Here is a 9,949-nt window from a genome sequence, read left to right as displayed (position 1 = left end):
AATGTATTTGGCCTGCTGCAGATGAGACAGCGAGTCTTCAGGACGACGATGCAACAGGATGTAGAGGTGTGCAAGAAGTTAACTTTGTGCGCATGTGTCATGCACAAGCTGGCACTGCAACGCTACCCATGTGCTGGCACCGACGCCGACCATGAGGACCAACACCATAACATCGTACCAGGTACTTGGAGGCAGGAGTCGCTGAACCTCATGGAATGACTCATGGCAAGAAGGGGACCAAACTACACACGTCGAATGAAGGCCGTCAGAGATTACCTGGTCCAGTACTACTCATCGGATGCAGGTGCAATGGAATGGGAAGAGCGAATGGTGTTTCCTCAGGGACGACCAGCTACTGACGAGTAGAGGACCCAAAGAACTCTGTAATAAAACATAACCCAACCAATGTACATAATTGTAAATAAAGATCATGATGTATTTCTCATTGTTTTATACTCCCATACCTTTTTATTGTCATAATAACAATATTAATATAATAAAGAATATTGGGATGATGATTGGTACATATAAAAAATGATATTGGGAAATAATTAACTGAAAGTAATAAAAACATAATTTATAATAATGAGACAAATAAGAAGCAAATGATGGACATAACAAAAATACTTATACTAAACAAGTATGTATAGCATAGAAAGTAAGAAAATTAACACGAAAAGCATAGAAATTAAGAAAATGAACATGAAAAGCATAAAAAGTAAGAAAGTGAACATGAAAAGCATAGAAAGTAAGGAAATGAACATGAAAAGCATAGAATGTAAGGATGAACATGAAAAACATAAAAAATAAGAAAATGAACATGAAAAGCATAGAATGTAAGAAAATGAACATGACAAGCATAGAAAGTAAGCAAATGAACATAAAAAACATAGAATGTAAGAAAATGAACATGAAAAACATAGAAAATACGAAAATGAACATGTAAAGCATAGAATGTAAGAAAATGAACATGAAAATCATAGAATGTATGAAAATAATATTGGGACTTGGCTTATACCATAACATTTTCAACTGAAAATATAATATATTATCAACTGAGGTCAATATGTCTTTAGTCTGCTACTGATTTTTCATTGTTCCCCTGTTTATAACTATGTCCAGTCAATGTTAATTATTGTTTCATTATCATATTTGTATGAGTTCATGTTCATTTGATCAAGTTCTCAATATTATATTATTGCTCTTTACCTTGTATGTTATTATATCATTTGATGGCCATATTTATTTCATGTTACATTTCATTTTATAGTTCAAGTTATTTTCCGAGTTCTATTTATTTCATATATCATATTTCATGTTAGATTTCGTTATATTTCTTCATGTTATTATTCTTTATGGCCATGCTCTTTCATTATTCAATTCATTTTATAGTTCAAGTTATTTTCCGAGTACTATTCATTTCATATATCATATTTCACCTATATTTCATTTTATATTTCCTGTTATACTTCTTCATGTTATTGTTCTTTATGGCCATGCTTTTTAATTATTCAATTTCATTTCACCCAACCATATCATCACATATATTGTCATGACATATAAATTATGCATCAATAAGGAAAATGTAAATGCAAGTCAGTATTTCAACATATTTATTACAAAAAGAAACATTATGAATGTTATACAATTGACAAAATCATTTACTATCACAAAAAAAATAAAAATTCAATTATTATTTAAAAAATAACATTATTTTATTTACATTATTTACAATATCACTCCATTGATTCTGGGTCAATGTCCTCCTTTTCACCTGGGGAGATGGTCAGGTCGTAGGTGGAGGGATCCTCTGCGGCAGTAGGTTTCAGTGTCGAAATAGTGGCGCCAGGGGTAGGGAGGGGGCCGTAAGTCTGCCAAGAGATTGTTGACCAACGGCGACAGCAAAGGAGTGGAAGGTCGAGGAGCGAAGTTCAGTGGTGTCGACCATCCACTGGGGAAGAATGACGGTGTTGCTACCCATGTCGCCTGTGTCGAGTACACCTGCTGAAGAGATACCTGCTGCTGCAGAGGTTGCTGTTGAGGGATGGGATTATAGAACAACACAGGTTGGGGTTGAGACGTGAACCATTTGTGTGATGCTCCCCGAATCGGTTGCAGTGCAGACGCTGTCAAAGTTCCTGGTTTGGTCTGCATTTCTTTATCAACTTGTGGGGGCATCCCGTAGGAACAACCCCCACGAGCCATGGCCTCCTTCGTCATGGCATCCTCTTCCTCTGGTCCCTCCAAACTATGGCAAAGCCTGATGACTTCATCGAAGAACGGCTTCTGGTATCGTCGAGGCATGTACTCCAAGCATTGAGTCAAGTACTGGACGAATACGGTGATGTCACGATGCGTATTGTCCTGTGCTTGTGGCATCAGTGTGTTGATGCTTGTCATAATCTGGGTCAGTTGAGTCTGCAGTCCTTCTGTAGAATCAACTGTATCGGTGGATAACCGTCGGTCCTCTGGCAAGTTGGTCATTCTCTTCTGCTTCAGCCGCCTCCTCCGCTGGATTGAAGCTGCTGACAGGCCCGACATGTCAGCACTGGAGGAATCCTCTGCATCGGTTGTGTGGGACGATACAGGTGAGAACCGATCGCTTGCTACTGTGGGTTCGTGGGCGATGTGACCTCCCAGGAATGCCCACGTAGTCATCACCTCCTCCTCCCGTGGTGTCCCATTGCAACCCACTCTTGTACTCCCTCTTCTCTATCTTCCTGAAGTCGGTACGGCAAGCCTCGAAGTACTTCCGAACTTGCTGGAAGGTGCAATTCATGAAGTTCGCTGCCAGGTCACGCCAGAGTTCCTCCTTCCTCCTCAGATTCGACCATTGCCTGTCCTGCTTGTCGTACAAGGTAGGGTGTACCTTGATGAATTCGACGATATCCTTGTCCTCTGGTGTGAACGGGCAGTCTTGTATGTCCTTCTTGCTGGGGCGGTACCGTTTCTTCGGCTCCACAACGATACCACTCGGGCCTGCGATGTCCTGGGTTTCCACAAGCGATAGGGTCGGCTCAACAGGCAGCTCTTCATCGTGGTCGGGGTCAGACATCTCCGACCGTTGTGAAGGCTGGATGTCCTGGGTGTCCTGGGACTGCTGGGTAGGCCTGGGGGTGGTCTTCTGAAGAGGCATCGTGTCACGTCGCTGGATGAGCATGGCTGGGTGAGTGTCGCTGGGTGAGAGTGGCTGGGTGAGCGTCGCTGGGTGAGAGTGGCTGGGTCACAGAGTGGCTGGGTATCCATGTCGACAGGCTGTCAGAGTACGAATGATGCCCCGTGGTCAGTCAGGCCCCTTTTATCCTCCCCAGAATGCACGGCAACCTTCCATCCATCCAATCGCCCTAGGGAGACGCTGTAACATGCCGCACGCATGCCCCGCAACATGTGCGCGCCATATATTAATCGTGTATAATGGCGCCATAAGGGCACTGCACGGTGCTGTAACATCACGCCGTAACACTCCCTTGCGGGTGGTACGACGTCGCACCACATCACACCACATGCGGTGTGGTGCGGTGTGGCACAGCTCCGTGCGGGTTCTTACCTCTTTTGTTGCAGCACCGCGCCACACTGCTTACGGCTTCGTGCAACTTCATCACGCCGCCAGATGCCTCGCAGAAATTTGAAATGATTTAAAATCCGGTCGGCGTTGTGCGGCTTTAACGGTCCGCGCCAGCCACCGCCAGCGAGGTGGTGCGCTTTTGGTGCGGTTTTGTGCCGTTTCTTGCGGTCGTACGCCGTAACAGCCCGCACAATAAAAGTGCGTAGGTGTAAACCTACCTTATCCCTCAGGAGAGGTGGAACTCTCTCGAAAGACTGAAAGTTTCCAGCCCTGTGATTGGCTTATCAACGGCCAATCAGGAGCGTCATAAGAGACTGGCCTAGACAGCATGACGTCATTTGGGTAACGTCACTATTGCGTTCAAAACCATTACCTGCTATTGTGATGGATCTGGCATAGGAAACTCACTTTTACTTTGATAAGTACCAGAACTATTCAACATAGGTACAAAACAATAATGGCAAAAAATCAAGTGGGGTTATAAATTATACACTTGCCAGCTTTTATCTTTATCCGATGCTTTGATAAAAAGTTATTGTCGAAAAACAGTGTTCCAATGGTTCTGAATCCCTTAGTAATTTATATCTTTTCTCTGATAAAAGTTGCTTTACACATATTTCTTTGGGTAAAACGCATAAAAATAACATAGGTAGTATAAAGGACACTAAGAACTATATTTTTCAAGATCATACGGGAAAAGTTTACTTAGAGAAGCTGCTTTACCATTAGGTTTGAATTTATGTACATATAAATTCTCCACTGTTAAACTTAATATCAAGTCTTTATTTTACAGTTTCTCTTATGAATCCTGCGCAATAAAACTGCATAAAAATTATCTAGAATAATTTAGCTCCAGTTACAAGTGTTGGGATGTCGCCTATTTCTTGGTCGCACAAAACTTACACGATAATGATGAACTCGCGCTGTTACTGATGAAGATGTCTGGGTTATCAACACACTAACGCATGCCTCGAAGCAATATTATTAGCCACACGACAGTTTATTTTCTAAAGTACTCTTCAGTATGCTACCCTGTGTTGCCAAAATAAATAAACGCATATGTTGCAGCATACAAGGACAAAAAAAACGTCTGAAACCTATAAGACCGGACACAAATAAAACATCTGAAACAGAAATCAAAGATTAATTAATGCCAATGCAAAGCATGTACTACTAATACATGAATGAGGCATATATATTATTTAAGAAATTCAAAATATTTCTCTAATTATTGAGATCTATGAGAGGCATTTGAACGTAATCAGTTGCAATAAAGATGCAGTTCTTGCAAGACTCAGTCAGCTTCATATGTGCTGCGTTTTCAAACTATTTATGTTTGTTATCTTGTTTTTAAGTGTGAGTGGAGCCTCTACTTTTTTTTCTTATAGAACGTTACAATTACTACACAAGACTAAATTTAATCAAGGCAGGTTTAGAAAAGAAAGTTTTAAAAAGGCTCTAAATTTCGTGCTCTAGTATATTTCCATTGACGCACAGTTAGATTTTTCTCGTTGTTTAGACCTTCCGAATGATGTCAGAATTAATACTGTTTTATAAAAAAACTAGAACTCGTCTGACAGGCTTGTACGAGATAAAAAAATAAGTTGACAAAATCCAAAGAATACTGCAACGAAAAGAAACGAGAAAATAGATTCTCTCTCACTGTTGACAATGATGTGACAAAAACAAATGATCATAATGTGACTTTTACTAATCAACGTGTGTTGGTAATAACGATCTAAGATTGTTGTCAATTATTTATTTTTACCGACGTAATATCAGGTAGCCTTCAAGGTGTCGACAGAATACTACCTGCAGGGGGAAGTATTTACCATTTCTTCTTTTTTTTTTTTTTTTTTTTTGGGGGGGGGGGTTTTTTTTTTTTTTTTTTTTTTTTTTTTTTTACATGTGAGCAAAACCCTTGATGTACAGCTATGCTCAGAACTGATGCTACATGATAGCGTAGGATTTCGTTCAAATTCACTAACTGGCAACCTAACCGGCTCCATATTTATCTATTATTTCAATGCGAAAACACGATTATTGCATACAATAAGGCCATAATATATTCCATAAGAGTGAAATCTGTTATATAACAAAATTTAAAGAAAAACACTTACGAAACATTCTCAAAACTTTCGTTCAATCATCCCTGATGCATTTGACCAAAAAGAAGTCTTTGCCAAACCTCATTTCAATTGTTAAATAAAAAGCATTCATATTATTTAAAATAGTCCTTTTTGATTGTTTTTACCGCTCAGCGCTGAAAATATAAATAGTATGTAAATACAAAAGTAGAATGCGCCCACTGATAGCAACACGTGATTGGAGCGTGTTTGACGCAACCTTAGAGTGGCGGTGCAACAAGAACCACCCAGTGTAACATACGTAGGTCTGCAATGAGAAGCGACAATGAAATTATCTTGAAAACATTCATATTATATTTGTTAGAGGAGTATTTGGATTTTCATACAAATAGGATTATTTATGATATACTTCTTAACCACTTCAAAAATGATGGCTTACTAGCAAATATTCGCCTATGCAATTTTCTTTTGTTAAAGCTAAGATTTTGTTCCTTGGCCTACGTGTGTTAGATTAATTTTACTTTACACTTATCATTCACATCTCTATATTAACAATTCCTGGCCAGAAAACAGATGAGGTTATCTACACATTCTTGCACTTCAAGTTACCTTATGAAAGAATAAATTATGCACCAAAAGCGAGCACAAGGACTTTTAGGAAAATTATACTTTAAGCCAGTTAAAAAACAAGTGTTCCATACGCCTTGATATTTATACTAATAGGTGTTTCGATTAATAGCCATCTTCTCCATATGATCAAAATCATCTTCATCTTGTACTCCTCAAAGAACAGATAATCTCTACAAATAAATCTATTAATAACTGATTACATCTCAGAAGGCTTAGATATTATCAAAGACTCTAACGATGAATGATCTTAATTTGACTACTAGAGATTAGTATATATGGTATGCATCTTTTTGCTATTTTCGCGTGCTTTTTCCGAAAACCGCCAAAATTTCCAGTAAGAAGTGATCATTCATTCGCGTCTTGTGATATGGTTGTTGCGATCAGAGTCAAAGTATATCGGGTCTGCTCACGAGGCGGTACTAAACCTATCCCCGCCCCTAGTGAAACGTCATCAGTTTCCAAAGGACCATATCTTTATGAAACTATATTTACCAAACCATTTTTATATAACTATTTTTTATGATGGCTTTTTTATGTAAATTCTCATCTTATTACATGTTACTGTTTACTACGTTAAATTACACAGAATGCCCTTTCAAATGATATATGACACATTACAATTACGATTACTTTCAAACCCACAAGCGCGCATAGAAAAAATGATCTACGCACACAAATACGTGCAATTACTTCAACCTACATACATTCACGTTTCGTAGCGTATCTGACTATGGGATTATGATAGAAAGAAACTGAAAAATGGATTAGAAAGCTGATAAGATTTACTATATAATGCATAAATAAAATTGATGAGTGGTCGAAGAAATTTTCCGAGGAATTCTAGGTCAAAGACGGACCATAAATTTTTAAATTTTATGCAAATATTTACCACATTTTTCTTGCATAAATTTTCATCTTATTACATTTTGCCATATATCACGTAAAAGTGCAAAGAATGCCCTTTCAATTGGTATATGACACATTACAATTACAATTATTTTCAAACCCATAAGAGCGCACAGAAAAAATTATCTACGCACACAAAAATTATAAAAATTAAGCGTTCGTGGGAGATCTGAAATATAGTCCCGCCCCATGTGAGACGTAATCAGTCACATTCAGCTAGACTGCCGCCAGACTAACGAATACCTTTTTGTACTTTTTTCCGAAAATATTATAATCGTTTGAGGCATGCATAATTATTGCCTTTATGTATACAGTTTGTGTTATATGTAAACTTACGTGTTCGGATGTATATTTATGTGATATGAAGTGCTAATGAGAAATTTCCTGAAAAAGTGTTCTATGCATCATCGTCTTCGTCATTATTCGTTTGATACCTTATATCGTATATGATGTAATTCTTATACTTTTGATATTATTTTCTTTTTTGTGGTCAAGTCGTGCAAATGCATCTGCCTTTTTTTACACTGCCTGTATCCAAATTTTCCATATATCTATTGCATAACAATTAGTGTTTATAATAAGATCTGGAAAATATAATTAATGTATCATTCTAACCTTTAGCATAAATAAAAAAAGTTAGATATGGACAATACAGTTCGACAATTTTCCATCATATAAATAACACGCACCATACAATGGATAAGAACTCACCCGAATTTTATAAAATAGTAGCTGTCAACACAAATGTCAGATGGTAGAATCTCCACTGATAAAACCACAAGATAATAGGATCAACCTTTCCAATGAAGCCTGGAACTCTGAACCATATACACAAGATCTTCCATAAGGCAACAATGATGCGGATTAAGGCAATCAACATTATCAACTTCGGCTTAGTGGTGCTTTAATGGGCCTTTTATACTTTATATATATATATATATATATATATATATATATATATATATATATATATATATATATATATATATATGTGTGTGTGTGTGTTCTTATGCTGTGGGTTTTGTAATGCAATTATGGTTTTGGTAATACAATTAGTTACCCTCAGGAGCTGTGTATAATGTTGTAAAACATATATTTTTATGTTCAGATTCCTATATTTAAAGATAATGTTGAAATAATGTATAATTCCTAGTTGAGCCATACGTAAGGTATCATAGGATACCAAATGGAGGATGCTCTTTTCGAGCAAAAGGAATTGTTATTCAACCCCTTGAAAATAGATGAGCTAAGCTTATTTTTTATCGTATACCCATCCCGTTCAGGATGCACCCGAGAGGGAGTTTCCTTTAGAAGGATGAGGTAAGAATTAATCGTGGATTCTTCCATGAAAATGATATAATTTCATTTTATTTCCAGATTCTGTTGCTATGAAAATGTTTAATAGCACCGATAAATTAACTCTTATCTCTTTAATTTGTCAAAAGAGGACTTGTATACAACTCATGAATAGCTTAGTGACGAGAGGAGTCTTCCGTGACATCACTAAGATAACGAGACCATATTTTCATAATGAATGCGCTTGGGTGTTCTCCTAGACAAGAAGACTCCATACGCCCAGGCACGCAGATAGATAGAAGGCATTCATTATACGCTAAGACGAAGAGTCTATCACAATCTTTCTCTCTCTATCTCGATTATGAAACTTTGATTCTCTACTATAATCTAACTCATGTTATGAGACTGGTCACTCACTAGGTTTAATTTTTTAGTAATGTATTAGTTTGTGGAATCTGAACATACATAGTGTTATTATTATTTTTGTGTAGTGCCACAAAAGTGTTGGAAAAGTAACAGACCTTTCTTTTGAGTGAAACTGCAGTGGTTAAAGGTATTGTACTTTACAAATATTCTAAAGTGCACTTCAAGGTTTTATTTACAGTGGTTGGATGAAATTATTACTTTTTATACATTTTTCTTTCATGTTTGTACTCCCATTGCTTTTAATGCTTTTGCGCATTATTCTATGTTTTTTTTAAATTCTCATTTTGTTTAATTAGTTTGAATATTTCTTATTGTACAATTGTTTTGATCTAACACTTGTGAATTAATTTGTATTTAATTGAATTTCTTTTTAAATTTAATTATTATTTTGTAATTGGAACTTTACTTGAATAATTTTGAATTTGATTAATTAATTTTCTTGATAAGCTACGATCCAATTTTAAGTAGTGATTAATTCAAGCACTAATTAAACTTTTGTTTTCAAGTAATAGCAAATTTCCCTGAGATTGTGATCTTCACTTATAATTTTTTTATTTAGAAATATTTTTTTTTATTTAATATTTATATGAACATTTTATTAATCCACCAGTTTCACTTATTTTGTTTAGGTAGAAATATAGAGTGGTAATTGAGCTGTTTTCCCTCAAGTGAGTTAGAACCAGGGAAATGCTTGCTTTTAGAAAATTGTTGAAGGAGTGATGTCCTTTAATTAAGATTACCTCACACCTATTTTAATGAACTTAGTCTGATTTTTTTTTCATAATTAATAAGTTCTATAAGGGATCACCGTTACCTTTAGAGTATTCAGTCGTTTCGTATTTGTGAGGAAGGTTCAGGTGTCTTGACCAGGCCGTGCAGCAAGTATAAATGGTGTCCCAGATCCGAGATCAATTCTCTTGCTCTAACAAGTACAATTGGTAAGTGAGTAACCAGATGCTTGGCGCTTCGTCACTCTATATATATAATATACCTATATATTATATATAGTATATATATATATATATATATATATATATAT

Source organism: Macrobrachium nipponense, chromosome 11 (genome assembly GCF_015104395.2).
Source record: "Macrobrachium nipponense isolate FS-2020 chromosome 11, ASM1510439v2, whole genome shotgun sequence".
Taxonomy (NCBI): Eukaryota; Metazoa; Arthropoda; class Malacostraca; order Decapoda; family Palaemonidae; genus Macrobrachium; species Macrobrachium nipponense.
The sequence above is the reverse complement of the archived record's forward strand: the minus strand, read 5'-3'. Positions refer to the sequence as shown.